Below are 19,520 nucleotides of genomic sequence, written 5' to 3' on the forward strand. Positions count from 1 at the left end.
AAGTAGGTGGTGCAGTGGATACAGCACCAGTGTAGGAGTCAGGAGGACCTGAGTTCAAATCTCACCTCAGACACTTGACACTCACTAGCTGTGTGACCTTGGGCAAGTCACTTAACCCCAATTGCCTCCTCCTGGGTCATCTCCAGTCATCCTGATGAATATCTGGTCACTGGATTCAGATGGCTGTGGAGGAGAAGTGAGGCTGGTGACCTGCACAGCCCTCTCTCACTCAAAACAAAGTCACAAGTGCAAGTCATGTCATTGTTTCTCTGATGGTATATGGTCTTCTTCAAGTGGGTCAGTCTTACAAAGTCATACTCCCACTCAGCAAATTCTAGGAGTTCCCTATTGCATCAAAGACCAAATATAAATTCCATGTAACCTCTAAAGTTTTTCACAACCAATCCAAATGCTACCTTTTCAGTCTTCTTATAATTTATTCCCCTTATCATATTTGATGATTTGATCACACTGGTCTGCTTACCATTGCACATGCATGAAGCTTTTGCCTGGCTGTTCCTCATGCCTGGAATGCACTCTCCTTTCACCTCTACCTCTTAGAATTTCTTCCCTGGCATCTTTCAAAAATTCATCCTAAGCACCACTTTCTTTCAGAAATCTTTCCTAGTATTGTAAGCTGCTGGTACTCTTTCACAAAACAAATTTTGTAACTTCTGTTTATTTTGTATATATTTCACATCTATTTATATCTGGACATATTGTCTCTCCAATTAGAATTAAGTTCCTTGAGGGCAAGGGCTGTTTGGTTTTCTATCCCAAAACTTAGAAGTGTCTGGCCCATAATAAGCATTTAATAGATGCTTATTGATTGATGAAATGTGGGAGACTCCAAACAAATAAAGTCTAATTCAACCTAAAAGTCTGCTCCTCTACATTGCAGTGTGATCCCTTAGATGAATGTACTTGAGTGCTTCAGACACTGGAGCTGCCAAGTATGGTTAACTGACCAAAAGACTGGTTATTTTTAATGAGGCTACAAAGCATCTTGCTTCTTCTGCTTTAACATCAATAGAGTCTTTGTTAACTATTTTACCAAACACCTTATACACACAATTTCTGCTGACACAGAGAACAGCCTAATGGGGTAAATAGTACAAAAATAATTTTTATTTTATGGATGAGAAACTGAGGCGCAGGGTGGCTAAGTAACTTACCCATGTTCACACAGTGATAAAGTCATACCTTCACCTTGATTTTCTGACTCCAAATAGTAATAATATCTATCGTTTATATAGAACACACTAGGTGCCAGGCACTGTGCTAAGTAATTCACAATTATCTCATTTAATTCTCACAATAACCCTGGGAAGTAGGTGCTCTTACTATCCCCATTTTAGAGAGAAGAAAACCGAAACCAACAGAGTTTAAGTGACTTGCCCAGGGTCACACAGCAAGTAACAAAGTCACAACATGGCCCTCCTTTTCTAACTTCAAGTCCTAATTTTCCTCCCACTACTCCATACCTTAAGATCATTTTACCTTGTGGACCTTGAGGCCTTATTCTGAACTTTGCACTTGAGTACAAATAAAGATTCCTATTCAGGAATGGAGACTAATTCCCTGGGGTTAGAGGAGGCAAGGATAGAAAATGGAGGGAAGGAAGAGAAAGGGAAATCAAAATTTCTCTGGGATAGTCCCAATTTATTCTAATTTTGAAATTTTAGCCACTCCTCATGGGAACTCATTAAGTTGTTAATATCTTCCATGAGCCGTCTTTCACATTGCCTCCATGCCCATCACTTCTAGAGGATACCTCCCCATCCAGCACCCATAGAAGGGTTTGCCAGTCATCATGACATGGTTTGCTGTCACAGAACCAAAGAGACAGAAATAACTTGTTTGCCCCCCTTCCCCACAAGCAGTGAGTTGAACTGATGTGACAGTCCCATATATCTATAAGGGAAGCAGAATGATTAAATATAAAACATAACTTCCTCAGTCCTGATTTCTAGAATATAAGCACAGGGCAGTATTTAGAATAGTCTTTGCAAATTCCCAGGATATCATTAGCTTGCTGTTGTTACTAACAGGTCATCAATATGCAAGAGAATTCCAGTAACATTCCTATAAGATTTCTTAGTTATCATGCCCATTCCTGATAATAATTCTCATTAGACTTTGTTGTCTTTTTTAATAAAAATGACACTCTCCTTATGCTTAAAGGTTGGAATTTTATCCTAATGTCTGACCCACAATATCCTTTGAGAGTTATAAAAATTAGATTATATAACCTCATATTACTATCTAATGAACATCGTGATGCTTAGGCCCAATGAGAGGAAGACAAGACATAGGAATTTATGTTTTAATAATCTTGCTTAGATTAGTGCACGATGCTGTGGGCAGGCCTCTGATGGGTGCAGCAGAGGCGGCAGCGCCAGAGAGCCATGGCAATATTTCTTCAGGTTGTAAATTGTTTCTTTTTTAGATTCCTTTCATTCTGCTAGGGGAAGATTATAGTTTAGTCTAAGGTCTCCTGGATGAAATCATTTGGGGAAAATGCTGCTTGGATATATGTAACAGCAATGAAGAACATGCACTAAGATTTCTTCTACTGGCAAGGTACAGTCTTAATTATTTAATGTCGACTAAGTGCAAAACACATTCCTACAAGGATCTCCGCCTTATAGTATAGAATTCCTATCTTCCTTCAGAGAACAGCTCAGGGTCTACCTCTTACTTGGGGCCTTTCCTAATGCTCTCAATTATAAGCCATCTCTCCCTCTTGAAATTAATTTGCATTCTTTTGTATATACTTATGTACTGTTATAAGTCTCCTCTCAACAATAAAATATGCCCACCTTGAAGGTAGGGACTAATTTGTTTTTTCTCTCTGTAAAGCCTGTTTCTGATTGGTGACATGGCAGAAAACTGACCTACGAGTCAGGAAGAGCTAGGTTGAAGTCTGTATCTGTCAAATACTGGCTAGGTTACTCTGGACAAGTCACTTAAACATTCTTTACCCTGTCCAGCTCTCTCACCGAAGGTATAGATAGCGTGAACCCCTTGAGCCCCAGTTTTAAACTGTTCTAAGAATGAGACAAACAAAATTAAGGTGCATGTGTCTACAGCTTAATTTCTTTCAAACTGGCTTGACATGAATTTCATGGGAGTTATAGTGCAAAACTGTGCCCTCCCCCAAAGGGGCCAGTTCAGAACTGGCTCAATTTGGGATTTCAGGGCACTTGGTTGTATGCCCTTCGAAGAGTAGCTGTTCCCAAGGGGTCCTGATCAACTCTGATTGGTCGACAGGCTGGGAGGTGGGCTATATTAAAATAAGGTCTTGAGTAGTGACTTAGGTCACTTAACCCTAATCAAAGAGACATCAATTTCCACATCACCTTGTCTTGACAATAGGGAGGAATCAATTCTGGGCAACAAGGTGAGCAGCAATAGACCCATTTAGATTAGATCTTAAAGTTCTTCTGAATAAGGACTGAACTTTGACGGAAAGGGGGATGGGGAAGCTCTGAGTTTGCAAGATAATGATTACTAGGAAAAAAAATAATATTTTTACAATAGATACAAGACATTTCGATGTTTGGAGTTCCCTACACCAATGAAATAAAGGAATTGGAAATAAACAAGAAATCCCTACTCCCTAGCTCAGTACATTTCTCTTAGTACATCCTTAATAAGTGTTCATTGGATTTATTTGTAGAAAAATTCCTCTACATGGTATTTTCTAAAAACTCTAAACAACTGTCTCTGTAGGATTCAACTCTTCCAGTCAACCAGAATTCTTTAGGAGGCTCCCAGACAGTATAGATGATTTGGATGCCAGGAGTAATATAGAAAATGTGGGTGTTGAAAAAAATAGAAAAGATTTTCTTATGCTAATTCTGCCTACTAAATGAACATTTTTGTTGGATCTGGCATCTGTACGTTATGCCAACTAGATTGAAATCAACAAATCTTTATTAAGCACCCACTATATCACAGGCATAAGGGATAGTATGAGGGGGAAAAACTGGACCTTGTAATTTCATTGATAGAGAAAGAATGTAGAAACTGATTCTGCCAAAGCAGGCTGGCACTTCCTCTCCAGGAAGTTAGACTTAGGAGCTGTCTAGAACACTGAGGGCTTAGGAGCTTGCCCAGAGTCACACAGTCAGTTGGTCAGAGGCAGTAACTGCCCATACTAGCCCTCACAGGTAGTTTGTACTAAAGTCAAGACTTGAATCCCAGATCCTCCAGACTCTAGGGGCAGCCCTCTATCCACTCTGCCAAACTGAAATGGAGATCTGTATAAACTAGATGGGAAATTATGGGACCAAAGGAGAGATATAGAACAAAATGCTTTGGGATAATCTAAAGGGAGACAATATTTTCAGCTGGATAAAGTGGGGAAGACTAAATGGAAGAACTGTGACACCTGATCTGAGTCTTGAAGATTACAGAAGGAATTCTAAGCTGAAATGTTATTAGCATCACCTTTAACAACAATACATCTTTTTTTGGCACCAATATAATTTGTGTGATTCCATAGGGCTTATAAGATCATAAGTGAAAGAGGTAGACTGGAAGTTCCTTAGCTTAGCTACTGGGAGTGAGGGGCGAGGAGGGAGGGTATCCAGGAAGAAACATTTCAAGAAAAAGTGGCATTTTTGTGGAGACTTCAAAAAAGATATGTGTTTTAGCATTTGATGGAATTTTATTTATACCTTCTGGGCCTGTGTGTGATGGAGGTGCATAAGGTCTTCCCATCCATCAACATGCTATTTAAGAGGGCCTGCTACACACCTTGCTGAAGGGAATACACACACACACACACACACACACACACACACATGCGCGCGTGCACACACACATGTATCAGACTTGGGGCTCCCAATCTCTTTAAGGGCCATAAGTAAATGATCAATATTTACAAGATAGTATATAATAAATCACAAAAGATACATAAAACAGAAGTTATAGGAGTCTGAAGCTGCTTTACACTTAGGTAAATGCGATATTATTTGACCAGCAAATGAATTGGAAGTACATTTTACTAGCTGACAAGTCCTTTGGAAGGAAAATATCTCTTTTAATTAATTAATGATTTTTTTTTTACCTTTTTTTGGAATTCTGAGCTCTATCACATGAGGCGCCAGAGACAGATGGCATTTCAGAGTAACAACAGCAAAGAATATGCCTTTTTCTTTGGTCCCACTGATTGTTAGCAGAATCCTCTTTCCTTAATTAGGGAAACATGTCCCCAAAATAAGTGACTGAAGATGTGTCTTTTCACAGTCTCAACTTAGTGAGAGCTTCTACAAGGCCTTGGAATGTGAGTGTTTTGGAATCATCAGCCTTGCTCTGTAGCTATGGTCATGGCTGATGGCTACATAAGCTCTCTCTGAACTTGTGAAGTAAGCATCTTTCAATTTAATCTTCTGCATTACTTCCTCTTTCACAGAAACACAAAATCTCAGAATTAAAAGGGAACTCAGAGAAAACCTAGTTTAATCCATCCTCGATTCCATCTATAATATCTCTATGGTCAGCCAAAAATCCATTGTTCCCATTTCTACTTAAAACACCTCCAAGAGGAGATGAATTTCCTGGGGCTAACTTTCAGAAAGCTCTAATTGTTAGGAGGCTGCTTTGATTTAGTTTGATTTTTCTCTTTACTTTGCATTTTCATGCCTAGAATTTACTACCTGTTCACCCTAGTTTCTAACAACCTTCAAAATTCAGTTCAAGTTGTGTGACCCTGGGCAAGTCACTTAACCTTGATTGCCTTGCCCCCCTCCCCAAAAAAACCCAAACAAAACCATAGTTCAAGTGTCACCTTCAAGAGGCCTTTCCTATCACCCACTTGCTGGTACTTACCCGTTCCCCCACTAAATAAATAAACAGGGACAGAGATGGTGAGAGAGAGACAGAGACAAAGACACAGAGAAACAAGAGACAGAGAGACACAGAAAAATAAATGAACAAACAAATAAATGGGTGACTGAATTAGTAAATGAATGGATGAATAAGTAAATTTTCTTGTACTTGTTTTGTATACTTATATACTTGATAGAATATAAGCATCCTGAAGCAAGGACTGTTCATTTCTGTTTTTGTATCCCCAGTATCTAGCACAATGCCTAACACAAAGCAGGCATTTGATAAATGTTCTTTGATGGATTCATTGATACTGACCCCCAAATTGACTCTCTCCAGCTTCCACCGATGTCCCTGAGCTCTGCTTTCTGGGGCCAATGTGAGGAAGTCCAACTCTTCTGCCTGAAGTCTATTTTCTGGTTCCTTTATGCAATCCTTATATGGAGTAGAATGTGATTCCTCTCATACTGATTGCCCTCTTAGATCATCAATAAACACCCTAAAATGCTAAGCCCAGAACTGAATACAATATTTCAGATGTGATGTGACCACGGCTGATTATCACAGAACACTCACCTTCCACCATGAATCCAATGGTTGCCTTAATGTATCACATGATAGCACTGGCCCTTTTGGCTGCCATATTGCACTGTTGACTCATCGAGTTTCACTCCACTAAACCCTGGGATCTTGACTCAAGCTGTTGTCTAGCCTTGTATCCTCAAACCTTTACATGTGAAATTAGCTTTTTGAACCCGTGTTTTCCATTTATCCCTACTAAATTTCCTCTTATTAGATCTGGTCCATTGTTCTAGCATTCTTCTTATGCCTCCATCAAAATAACTAACAAAAACACTGAAAAGCACAGGGCTAAGCACATATTCCAGGGACCTTTCTCCAAGTTTACATCAAACCCAGTAATGACTATTCTTTGGATTAAGTCCAGTTCATAATTCTTATAACTATATTCTCATCTATTATACATGTCCTTCTTTATTCACAAGGAGAGCATGAGGGACTTGGTCAAAAGCTTTGATGAAATCTACTGTAAGTGTATGGTGTCTCCTTAATGCCTCTGATCTACCCTAGTTTAGTTACCCTACAAAAACAGGAAATTAGGGAATGTGACATAGCAGACCCATTCTTCATGAAGCTACGTTGGCTTTTAGCGATTCCTGCATTCCTTTCTAAACACTCATGATCATTGCTGTGGTTCGGTCGTTTTAGTTCATGACCCCATTTGAGCTTTTCTTGGCAAACGTATCAAGGTGGTTTACCATTTCCTTTTTCAGCTCATTTTATAGATGAGGAAAGTGAGGCAAACAGAGTTAAGTGCCTTGCCCAAGGTCACATAGCTAGCAAGTGCCTGAGGCCAGATTTGAATCCAGGTCTTCCTGACTCCAGTTCCAGCATTCTATTTACTGTACCACCCAGGAGCCCAATCATCCTTTCAAAAATGTTTTTAAAAGAATTTCACCAGGAATAAAATTCTATTCATTCATCTGTGTTTTTCCACTCCCTTTTGTCTCCTTGCTTGTCCTGATCAATAGCGCCGTTTTGAAAGTGGTCCGGGGTTCCTCTTTCAGAAAAAAAGTAGATCCAATAACTCCCTCAAATTTCTGTGTGCTTTGATGAGTCACATCACAGGAATTTTTTTCTTTCATTAATTCATTCACTCTGTCATTCATGCTGTGGATCTTTGTGGAATTCTTACTTTTACACTTTAAAAGAGGACCACAGAGAAAAAGATTCAAAGAAATGATTCTTGAATCATTTCAGGCACTATATTGTATAGATTAGGGAAATATTTAGGGCAGACTGGCCCTACCAGCGTGCCTAGATCAAACCTTGTAATTGATCAAATACTCTGCTTCCCACCTCTTGCAGTGAAAATCCCCCAGCTAGAATTAAAACTCCAAAGAGAATTCCCAGTCTTGTCTGTGACCCCATGTTCTTCAAATCCTTCTAGTTTATTTTATGCAAATGAAGCACTTGCAAGTCATCCTTTAACATTAATCCTTTTTTTTGTAAAAGTTTCATATACAGTATTTCATTTGATAACCACAGCATAGGTTTTTGTTATTATTCAGTTGTGCCCTACTCTCTATGACCCCATTTGGGGTTTTCTTGGCAAAGATATTTGAATAGTTTGCCATTTTCTTCCCCAGTTCATTTTAGAGTTTTTCATAGCTGAGGAAACTGAGGGCAATCAGGGTTAAATGACCTGGCCAGGGACACACGTCTGAGGTTAGATCTGAACTCACCAAGATAAGTCTTCCTGACTCCATTCCAGGCCCTCTATCTATTGAACCTCCTAACTTCCTGCAACAATAGATACTACTAGCAGTAGTATTCCCATTTCACAGATGAGGATTTGAGTCCCAGAAAAGTCAGCATCTTATCCAGGATAACACAGCTATTAAGAGTCAGAGGAGAGATTCAGACACTTCACTCCAGATGCAGTGCTCTATCCTCCACATCTTGCTATCTTTCCTTCTTTTCTAAAGAAATGTCCTTGTTCTCCTCAACCCACAGATACTTCTTTCTCCTCAGAAAAGTATTTGTCATCTGCATCTTCCATTTGGCATTATTATTAACCTATTTCCAGTTTATCTCCCTACTAGACTGAATTCTGATGGCAAAGGTCATGTGTTATCTTTCTTTGTAACTTCCTCATCACTTATATTTGTTTGTTTATTTCTTCTTGTAATTGGGGTTAAGTGACTTGCCCACAGTCACACAGCTAGTAAGTGTCTGAGGACACATTTGAACTCAGGCCCTCCTGACTTCGGAGTGGCTCTCTACCACTGCACCACCCAATTACTCCTTCCTAATCACTTACCGAAGCATTCTGCACACAGTGGATCATATAAGAGGGACCTCAGTGTTTTAATCTCCTTGTTATAAAGGGGAGAAAATGGATGCCACCATGACTTGCCTTGCATCACACAAAAACAGCCAGTGGCAGAACTGGGACCAGAATCCAAGTCCCCTAATTCCCAGTTCAGTTTAACATGAATTTTTGAAATTAGTTCAGATCTTATGGAAATCATCTTCTCCATTATTAAAAAAAAAATTTAATCGCTGTTTAGGAAAGTAAAAATCTATTTTAATCTCTAAATTTGCAAGCTTTCTCAATTTCATTCAGAAACTGGAAAACTGGAAAATTCACCCTGAATCACAAGGTGAATTATGTGGTTATAGATATTTTCCATACCTATAGCTCTAGCAAAACATATATCCAAAACATTCCCAGTCCTGCTGGACTTGGTGTCGGGAGGACATGGATTGAAAACTTACCCCTGGTGTCTCCTGTTTCACCTAAGGCTAGATAACTTCTCTGAGTCTTAGTTTCCTTATCTGTAATAACACCTATAATATTATTAGGAGGCAGCTGATAGCACAGTGGACAGGGCCCTGGTCCTGTCCAGTTCAAATCTAGCCTCAGATGCTTGCACTAGCTGGGTGGCCCTTAAGTCACTTAAGGTAAGTCACTTAACCTCTATTTGCCTCAGTTTCCTCAACAGAACAGAGGTGATAATAGGAAATTGGAACATTGTAGTTGCTATACAAATGCTTATTCCACCCTACTCTCCTACAGTACCTACCTCATCAATCTTTTGTGACTTTGCGAACTCTAAAGTGTTATAGAAATGCAAGTTAATTAATTCCCATTATATGTTCCTTTTGAATGTCCCAATATGCCATCAAGTTCAACATGTCCAAAACCTCTTCTTGTTTTCTCTCTGTCAATGGTACCACTATGCTCTGAATTCATCAATCAGTCAATCCTCTTAATCGCCCAAGCCTGATGTGTCAATCATCATCTCTGAGTCTTCTATTTCCTTTACTCCCTATTTTCAATCATTTAGTTTCATCAGCTATAGTTCTTCCTCTTTATTCTCACTACACTCAACCCTCCTCAGGCCTTTCTTATCTCTCAATAACTCGCCCCTTCCGCATTGACGCTGTACAAGTTAATCTTCCTAAAATGACTACTTCATGGTATTCCACTGCTCAAAATCTTTCCATGGCTTTACGTTGTCTAGCAAACAAAAAAGCCCCAATTCTTTATCCTTTCATTCAATGGCTTCTATAATCTGTCCTCAATTTACTTTGCCTGCTTCATCTACTACTTTTCTCCTTCCATGTGCCTTAAGCAACAACTTGGAATAATCATTAATTCTTGAACATGATCCTATAGTTTCCCTGACTCCTTGCCTTCGTTTATACAATTTTTTCCATTGGAAAAGTCATTCCCCATCACTTCCATTTGTTATTTACTACTCAAATTTTAAGGCCCAGACCAAATGCCATATCCTTGATGAAGCCATCCCTAATTTTCTCCCTTCCCTAAATTCCTTCAATACTTTGATGATTTCAAGAGATTTTTACATATAGAGAAGTTGTTTGTTTGTGTGTGTGTGTGTGTATGCCTTAATTCTATTCTGGTTTGCACATTCCTTCAATGCAGGGAAAGGCTTAGCCATGTTTGTACCTCCCTAACACACAACCTTTGTATATATTAAGTGCTAAATACACGCTTGTTGAATAAATACAGAAGCCTAAATCTGGTTAGTGACAATAAGAATGGAGAAGAAAGGACATTGTAGAAGAAAGAATACATGAACCAAATCCCCTACATAAACCACAAATTGGGGCTTTTGACCTTCAACCCCAGACAGTGACCTCTAGATAAAATACTTTAACATTTTAAAATGCTTTGTGATAGTCAAACAATTTAGTAGTAATCAAATCAGTTCTAGTATCAGTGGTAGTAGTATTAGTGGTGATGGTGGTAGTAGTGGTGGCGGGTAAGTAGCAGCAGCAGCAGCAGCAGCAGCAGCAACAGTAGTAGTAGTAGTAGTAGTAGTAGTAGTAGTAGTAGGGGTGGTAGTGGTGCTTGTGGTGGTGATGATAGTAGTAGTGGTGGTGATGCTAGTAGTAATAGCAATGGTAGTAATAATAGTAAGGGTGGTAGTAGTAACAGTGATGGAAGCAGTAGTAGTAGAGGTGGTGGTAGTAGTACCAGTGGTAGTAGTTGCTGGTTTTCCTTCATTCTCAAAGAGGACCATCATCAGAAAGCTGATGCCATAACTTGCAAAAGTTGGGTTTAAATGAGGGAGGGACATGCAGTCACTAGCCTCATTCTCCTCCAGAGCCATTTGAGTCTAGTGGCAAGACATGAATCAGGACAACTGGAGATGGTCCCCAGTAGTAGTAGTAATAGTGGGGATACCAGTAGGGATGGTGATGGGAATAGTAGTAGTAGAAGTAACCTTAGCAGCCAGAGCAGTACCTAGGGTAAAGAAATCACAGCTTTGCCCCTGGGCAACAACATTTGGATGAGAATTCTTCTCCATGCTAGGTGAAATAGACATTACTACTTCCTCCCCTAGCCCTAGATCACCACTTCTATGAACCAGTTGTCATAACAGCCTTTGACAAGGGCCTGCTCTTCCCCTATGACTGTTTATGTTCAATGGGTCCCTCCACCTTTACTCAGAAGCTATTCATGGGCTGTTCCATGGGGGCACAGGATGAACTATCTAGGTTTTCATGAATCCCCTTGACTTGGGCATATTGTCCTGGGAACTCATAGCTTTTTTCCCCCAAGACTTCTTCTTCAAACCTTTTATTAGACCTTTAGTTAAAGCAGAACTCAACTCAGTGTCTACTCGGCCAGGGAAAAAGCTTCCTGAGGAGGCTCAGAAGATGATGACTCTCACAGGGCAGATGCAGAAGGAGAGACTGAATCAAGGCGTCCAAAGAACAGAAGTCTTTGAAAGAGGAGCAACCTTGGGTTTACATACAGATATATCATTAATACAGGATCTCATATGAAAGAATCCCCACTATACATGGTAAATCCATTTTATTTTGTTTGTTTCAGATTCTGAATCTCAGGATGCCAATAGTGAGGTTCCCACCCCAAGCCCCACCTGCTCCCTAATTTCAGGTTAACTCTGTTCTGTAGTTTGACTGCTGAGCTTGGAAGTTTGAGAACTTAAGAGTTTTGGGGGATGGGAAAGGAGGAGTGTCCCAAACAGGCTCAATTTCTCCCCCTATCAAAAGTAGGATTCCTAAGGTTTAAATTTTTGAGACATGGCCTGTGTGATGAGTGATTATTTCTTGAATCATAAGTTTTTGTGGTAATTGTATTGGATTACCTAGTATAAATTGTGACCCTTTCTGGGAACACCCCAGTCCTTGTGATATTACCGAGCAGGTCTTAAGGGTAAACAAGTTGTGCTTTCTGAATCTTCTTCCTTCACTTTCATCCGGAACACTTCAAGTTGGCTTCAACACTTTCCATCTCATTCACGAAGTTATAGAACTGAGGCAGGGTTAACTCTATATACTTGCTTGTAGACTGCTTTTCTTTTTTAACCATCAACTTCAATTGCAAAAGAAAAAAAAATTCCCCACTTTCTGCAGTTCACTGCCGCTTGATGTCACTCCAAATTTTTTTCCATATCTATAATCCTGTTGATCATCAATGTCTGTCCTATTGCCCATCATGCAAGTATGGGAGATTTCTGTTTCCACAGCTCAGAAAAATAAGCAACTTTCTCTTCACTGAGCCCCAGAGTAATGAAATCTGCTCTGACCTGCTTGGCAGGCATATTCTTCTTCAAGGCACCATTAGGCACTTGGAGAAGGCTTGTCATGATATTACTTAAGGGGCCAAGGCTGATCTTATTGGTGGCAGCAAAATCAGACATTTTTCCCAGGAATGTTTCAATCTCCTTGGGTTGAACCAAGTGAAAATCATGTGGGTCAACATTGCAAACTGGTTCCAATGTTCAAGTGGGTTCAAGTATGGCAAATCATTCCCTGTATACTTGGGAATGGGGTCCAGTGTGAAGTGGAGGCACCTCATGGTCAAATGCTTGCACCTGTCAGCATCTAACTCATAGTTTTGAGAAAAAGACCTGTGCCATTTTTCCTCTTTGTAGGAATCTTCCTCCAGATCATGCCTCAGGGTTCTGTCCTGAGCCCTTTCCTCCCCCTATATTACTTCACTTGGTATTCTGAGCAGCTTCCATGGATTTACTTACTGTCTTTATGTTAATGATTCCCAAAACTACCTTTCCTCCCTCAGTCTCTCTGCCAATTTCCAATCTCACATCTCCAATTGTCTTTTAGACATCTTGAACTGGATGTCCAGTAGACATATTAAACTAATGCATCCAAAATGAAACATATTATCTTTCCACTTAAACCCTTCCCCGCTCCTACTTTCTCTGTAGAGGACAACATCACCCTCCCAGTCCCTCAGGCTCTCAACCTAGGTGTCATCACGGATTTCTCACTATCTCTCACCCTGCACCATATTCAAGACCTGTCAATTTCACCTCTGCAACGTCTCTCAAATACACCCCCTTCTTTCCTCTGATACTAGTACCATTCCAGTGCAGACCATATGCTGGTGGGTCTGCCTGTCTCAAGTGTCTCCCCACTCCAATTCTCTGTTCAGCCAATAAAGTGGTTATGTCACTCTCCTACTCCATTAACTCCAGTGGCACCCTATTTCTTCCAGGAGCAGTCAAAGACCTTCAAAATCTAGCCCCCTCCTGCCTTTCCAGCCTTCTTACACCTTACTCCCCGCAAAGTACTCTTCCATCCAAAGACACTGACCTGCTGGCTATCCCATGAACAAGACACTCCATCTCTCAGCTCTGGCATTTTCTCTGACTGTCTCCCATGCCTGGAACACTTCCTCTTGAAGTCTGATTATTGATCCCCCTGGCTTCTTTTAAGTCCCAAATTAAAATCCCTCCTTCTACAGGAAATCTTCAATCCCTCTTAATTCTAATGTCTTCCCTCTGTTATTTCCTATTTATCTTACATAAATAGCTTTATTTGTAAAAATATTTATCCTGCTTGCTTTGTAAATATTTATATGTTGTTCCCCCTTCCCTATTAGATGATAAGCTTCTTGAGTCAGGCAAGGATTATAATTTTACTTGATTTTTTGCCTCTTTTTGTGTCTCTAGAACTTAGTGTAGCATCTGGTACATAGCAGGCACTCAATAAACGTGGATTGGAAACCATAGAGCTGACTTTCAGTTAAGGATTTCTGGATGTACAAGACCCTAAACCTAATAGTTCCATCTACAACAACAAAAATTTTCTTTTAATTGATATTGCCCCCAGAAAAGGCTCTTTCAGATCCATAGCTAAAACTCATTAATTATTTGCTGTTCTTTTGTATTTTTACGAACATTAAGCCAAATTTACATTGTGAAATAAACCATCCATACAGTATATGTCATAATTACTGTTTAGCAATTCCACACTAGCAAAAATTTATTAAAACTTCATGACTCATTAATAGCAAGTGATCATAATTGTTTAATAGAAAAGGAAACTTAGTTAATGACAGAAACCTTGATTAACATGTTTGACCTCAAGACATGAAGTCAAATGAAATTAATATCACCAAGTGTTGAACATAAGGTTATTTAAAGTGTACATGGTTTCAATCACCATAAAAAAGCAAATAAACTGGTTTGGAACTTGACTGGAGCTGAAAAGCCTTTTAACTCTTGCCTAGGAATTAGCAAGTACTTTAAGGAATTCCTCCGCAACTGACAATTAAGGGACAGGATTTGGAAAAACACAGAAATGACTCATTTCCATCAAATCCCAGGGCAATATAATTAAAAGTTTGCTGTGTAAATATGTAAGGGTACCCTCAGTTTAGAAGCCAATCTCACAGAAATGCTTGGTATGGCAGAAATACAGTATTACTATGGCATCTCACTGGTATACATGCTTTGAAGAGTTAATCCTTTCCTATCAGAGTAAGTCAGCAGCCAAGATCATGAAACACCAGGAGTCCTCAAGTAGCTTAATTGCATGCAGTATCTCTAGATTGGACAGAATCTTTTCTCCAAGTGTCAGCTACAGATTTAATGGCATAGGTTTCCATGTGACCAGGGCAACTTTATGCCATCAGGAAAGATAACGATAGAGATTTAAGCCCAACGTATCCCCAAGGATCTGTGTCATTCTTTACTTAAAAAGTCAATACTGGCAGCTTTTGGATAATGACTTGAATCTCCCAAAGCCATCTTGTGGGTGGAAGGATCTGTCTCATCTGATAGAGGGGTTCTGTAAAGGCCTGGGTAGCAGGAAAGGTGGAGAGTAGGAGAATCAGAACAAAATTACAGAATCACAGTGTCTCAGAACAGGAAGGGTTGCTCAGAAGGTACGTAGTCAAACCCTTCCTTGAACAAGAACCCTCCATACCAGAGGTTTCAATCACATGGTCCACAAGCCACATGCAACCTACAAGTTTCTTGAATGTGGTCCAAATCAAATTAAAATGTAATTGGGAAATATTTTATAAAAGAAAACATAGATAATATTAATATGTGGTTTTCTAAATCAATATGTGACCTAAAAGTATTCCTACGCATGGTTTAGTAGCCCTCATTTCTATTTGCGTTTGGCACCACTGCTCTACAACACACTGAACACATGGTCATTCACCCTCTACCATGGACAGCCACTGGGTGAGAATCCACTGTCTTTCCAAGGTAGCACTTTCTCCTTTATAGCTTCAGTTTTTAAGAAATTACTTAGCTATTGAATATTTATTCAACAGTTATTGCTCTGCCTAAGAAATACACCATCCATTTTTGATGGCAAGTAAATAGGATATTTTGCTGTTTTTGTTTTAGTATAATCAAGTGCCTCTGATGGAATCTTGCCTTTATCAATCAAGAGTCTTTACAAGGAGTAAAGTACAGAAACAAGAGTTTCTTTAACTAGAAACAGTGTTTGTATTTGTGTTGTTAATTATTTTAATGTGATTAAAGATCTTCTCCACCCATTAATGGGCCTGCCCATTAAAGGGAGTTTGATTAGGGAAGATCTGTGGGAAGTCCCAAGTCTTTTGTTAATGAGGCGCTGGTTCTCAAGGGTTGTGATGTCCTCTGGCTCTAAAAAAGGTATAAATACTCTCAGTTGAGATTTTACTTTGGGGCTTCCTTGAAATGTTTGTTTGGCCAGATGAGGACTCTGGGAAGCCACCAAGGAATGCCCCACCCTACCTCCCCTCCAGCTCCCCCCCAGTGCTTCCCTCTCTGTTAACTGTGGTCAGATAGTTGAACCTGTCTGTTGATGGTCAGGCAGAGGAAGCCATATTTATTGATATTTGATTTCTCTATATTTTCTTTGAAGTTCAGGGTGCTGACTCCCCTGAACTAGGTGAATGATATATGTGCTGGGTTAAAGGATTGATATATGCGCTTGATTACAGTGATTGTTAACCCTTCAAAAGTTGCCTTTCCTTTTATGAATGCAGATCTAAGAACCTGTGGTAGCAGACCTCCCTGTGTATGTTGGGGTACTTACTGTTATACCATTACAGTCTTACTCTGATGCCTTCTTGATGCATGGAGTTAACCTTTGGTTCTCAAATATTTTGCCCTTGGAAGGAAATCTTTGTATGGTCCTCCCAAGCCTGAATGGCCTTGAATATGTACTTGGTCTGTCATCTGAGGACTTGCCTAGTTGACCTAGGGGAAGCTCTGAACTAAAAGGTTAGAACTCTATTAATTTTTGTTACCTACAGCTTTTACATAGAGGTAATATGTGACTCCTTCCTTGAGAAGTCCATAAGATGAGGATGCAGGAAAATGAAGTCAATCAATTGATCAACAAGCATTCACTAAGTGCCCAGGTTGTACCAGGCATTGTGCTAAGGAAACAGAAGCAAAACAGTCTGATCATAAGGAGCTTACATTCTAACTGGAAGAGACAAAACACCCATATATAGCTCTATACCTGTAAGAGCAGGTGAGTTCTCTAAAGGACATAGGGTTAAGAGAAAAGAGCAGAGGTCCAAGCAATGAAGCTTGCCAATTAGTAGGGCTGCCTTTGAGGTCAGTGGTAAGAAATAGCCAGACACAGGAGCACATAAAGGATTTATGTATCTCACTTTAAGATCTCAACTGCAAAAATCTAAATTTCTAAAATTGTCTATTATTCACATTGCAAAGAGATTACTGATTTATGAAAATTTGTGGGTGCTGTTAGGAATTGAGCTAACCTTACTGCATTTAGAGCACATTGATATGATAGTAATAACAGTAATAGCTAATACATAGTATTTAAGGTTTTCAAAGCATATTATCTCATTTGATCCTCACAACAGCCCTGTGAAATAGGGGCTACGATTATCCCTATTTTGCAGATGAGGAACCTGAGGTTGAGGAAGGTTATGACTTACTCAGAGCTTGTCCGAAGCAGTGTGTGAACTTAAGTCTTCCTGACTCCAAGTCCAGTGCTCTGTCTACTATGCCGTCAATCACATTTAAAATATGATGGTTTACTACAATTAAATATAAATAGATCTTTTTCAAGAATGCGTCTATTGCACAAAATGAAGTACACCTTCACTTTGAAAAAGACTTTTGACAAATTGATTTACAGTTTGATTTCAAATATTGTGATATAGAAAATAATAGATATCAAATAGCAAATCTGTTTCTTGATAAGTAAGACAGTGCCAAAAAACAATCATTTAATAGATAACTTCAGAATGTAGAGAAAAGACATAAGGAAATATTGGGGTACTCTCCTTAGTAGTACATCTCACCCAGATGTAGCAATGAAATACTCTCCTTCTCCCCTTCTCTCTCCTCTCTCTCTCCTTACCTCTTTCCTTCTCTTCTCCCCATTCCCTTTTCTCTGTCTCTGTCACTCCCTATCTCTCTCCTCTTCCCTCCCTTCTGTCTTGGTCTCTGTCTTGGTCTCTGTCTTGGTCTCTGTCTTGGTCTCTCTCTCTCTCTCTCTCTCTTTCTCTCTCTCTCTCTCTCTCTCTCTCTCTCTCTCTCTCTCTCTCTCTCTCTCTCTCTCTCTCTCTCTCCCTCTCCTCTATCCTCTCATGCTTTTTCTCTCCTTCTATCTCCTTTCCATTGTACTTATTTTCCTTCTTTAATGGAGCTTACTTGGTAAGAAGGTGTGATCTCATTTCTTTCTATCCACTGATCTGAGAAAACAGGGGTTTTTATCTGCAAGTGAATCATGATTGTTGTGTTACATCAGCAGGTCTCCAGGACTGTATAGGACTACAATTTGCCCATTTTTTAATTTCTTTAAAATGATACAGGTAGAACAGTAAACGTTTGCTGCCAAAAGCCACCACTAAGAACAAGACAACCTCACTGCTATCAAAAACAAACGAAAAAACCAACTCAGTAGAGTAGGTCAATTCAACCCTAGAAATATTTTTGATTCATTCATTCACTTCATTCCCTCATTTCATCATTCACTCCTTCACTTGTCTGTGAAGTGGCACCCTTGAGAGAAGGAACTGTTTCATTTTTGACTTGTCTTTGTATACCTTTTGCTTGGCACACAATGGATACTTCATTAATGTCTGACAGATGAATTGGTTGACTGTGCTAGGCTCTGAGGAATACACAAAACATTGCACAGTATCTCTGCTGTGGCTGCCCTCATAGTGCTTAGAGCCTAGCAGGGGTGATGAAACATAAAGGGAGATGTGCAAGCTTATAACTAAAATGCAAAATGAGATGGAAGAGATGTACAAAGTGCTAAAAGAATTCTGAAGAAGAAAAGCTCTTATCTGACTGTGGGCGTAAGAGAGACTTCACAAAAGAGGCAGTAATTGAGGTCAGCCTTACAAGACTGTAACATCATAGACAGAGCTGGAAGACACATTAGGGGTCACCAAGTCCAATTCCCTTGTTTTGTAGATGAGGCAACAGCCCCCAAGTGGTTATGTGATAGGACGGAGTTCACACAGGAAGTAAATCTCTGCGGGTGGAATGCAAACCGAGATTTTTCTGACTGCAAGTCCAGAGTTTTATCTGCAAAAACAGTCCTTGCCCCCCAAGAACTTTACATTCTAATGGAAGGACAATGTGTAAATAACCAGGTACATGCCATATACATACACAGTAGATAAAAAGCAGTCTCTAGAGGCGAAGGCACTTATACTCCCAAGTCAATGTATCCTGTCCAAGTTTCTCACCTGAACTCCAGTTCAGTATTGCCAACTAACTGCCTGTGAGGCATCTCCACAAGGATGTCCTATACCCTGACATTCAGCTGTGGAAACTCATCGTAAACCAATTTCTCTTCCCAGCGTCCTTGTGTATACTAAGGAAACCATCATCCTTCTAATCGGTCAGATTTTGCAACTTCGGAATAACCCTCAACTGCTCAGTCTTCCCCTTATTACAAGTGTCACTGATTTCTGTTCTCACAATGTTTTTCATGTCCTTTTTTCTTCTCTTGCAAGGCAGAGATCATCCTAGCTCAAGCTCTTGTCGCTTCTCACCTGCCCAATAGCCTCCCAAGTGCCCTCCCTCCAGTATCTCCCTTCTCCAACCTGCTTTCTGCACAATGAACAAAAGTCATCCTTCTAATTCGAAGAAACCTGAAAAGATTTATGTGATCTAATGAAGAAAATAAGCCGAACCAAAAGAACAATAAAACTGAAGAATATTTAAAAAGATGACACAGCAATGAAAAGACTGATAAAAGGAAGATCTGAAATAATAAAAAGCCAGTAAAGGTCCCTGAGAACAGATACTGAAACGTACTTCTCTATTATTGTCAGAGAGCATTGTATTCATTATCAGAGAGAGCCACTGTAATGGGTGCTTTTAACAGGTTTTTTTGTGAAAAGAAGGGAT

At 39.7% G+C, this 19,520-nt stretch overlaps 1 protein-coding gene and 1 pseudogene across 1 annotated transcript in view; one reads left to right on the forward strand and one right to left on the reverse strand.

Moving 5' to 3' along the window:
- Positions 1 to 19,520, forward strand: part of ATRNL1 (attractin like 1) — a 1,361,117-nt gene that overhangs the window by 1,330,598 nt on the left and 10,999 nt on the right. The window lies entirely within an intron of this gene.
- Positions 12,076 to 12,721, reverse strand: LOC140524475 (COMM domain-containing protein 7 pseudogene; annotated as a pseudogene).

The sequence above is a fragment of the Notamacropus eugenii genome, chromosome 1 (genome assembly GCF_028372415.1).
Source record: "Notamacropus eugenii isolate mMacEug1 chromosome 1, mMacEug1.pri_v2, whole genome shotgun sequence".
NCBI classification, from domain to species: Eukaryota; Metazoa; Chordata; class Mammalia; order Diprotodontia; family Macropodidae; genus Notamacropus; species Notamacropus eugenii.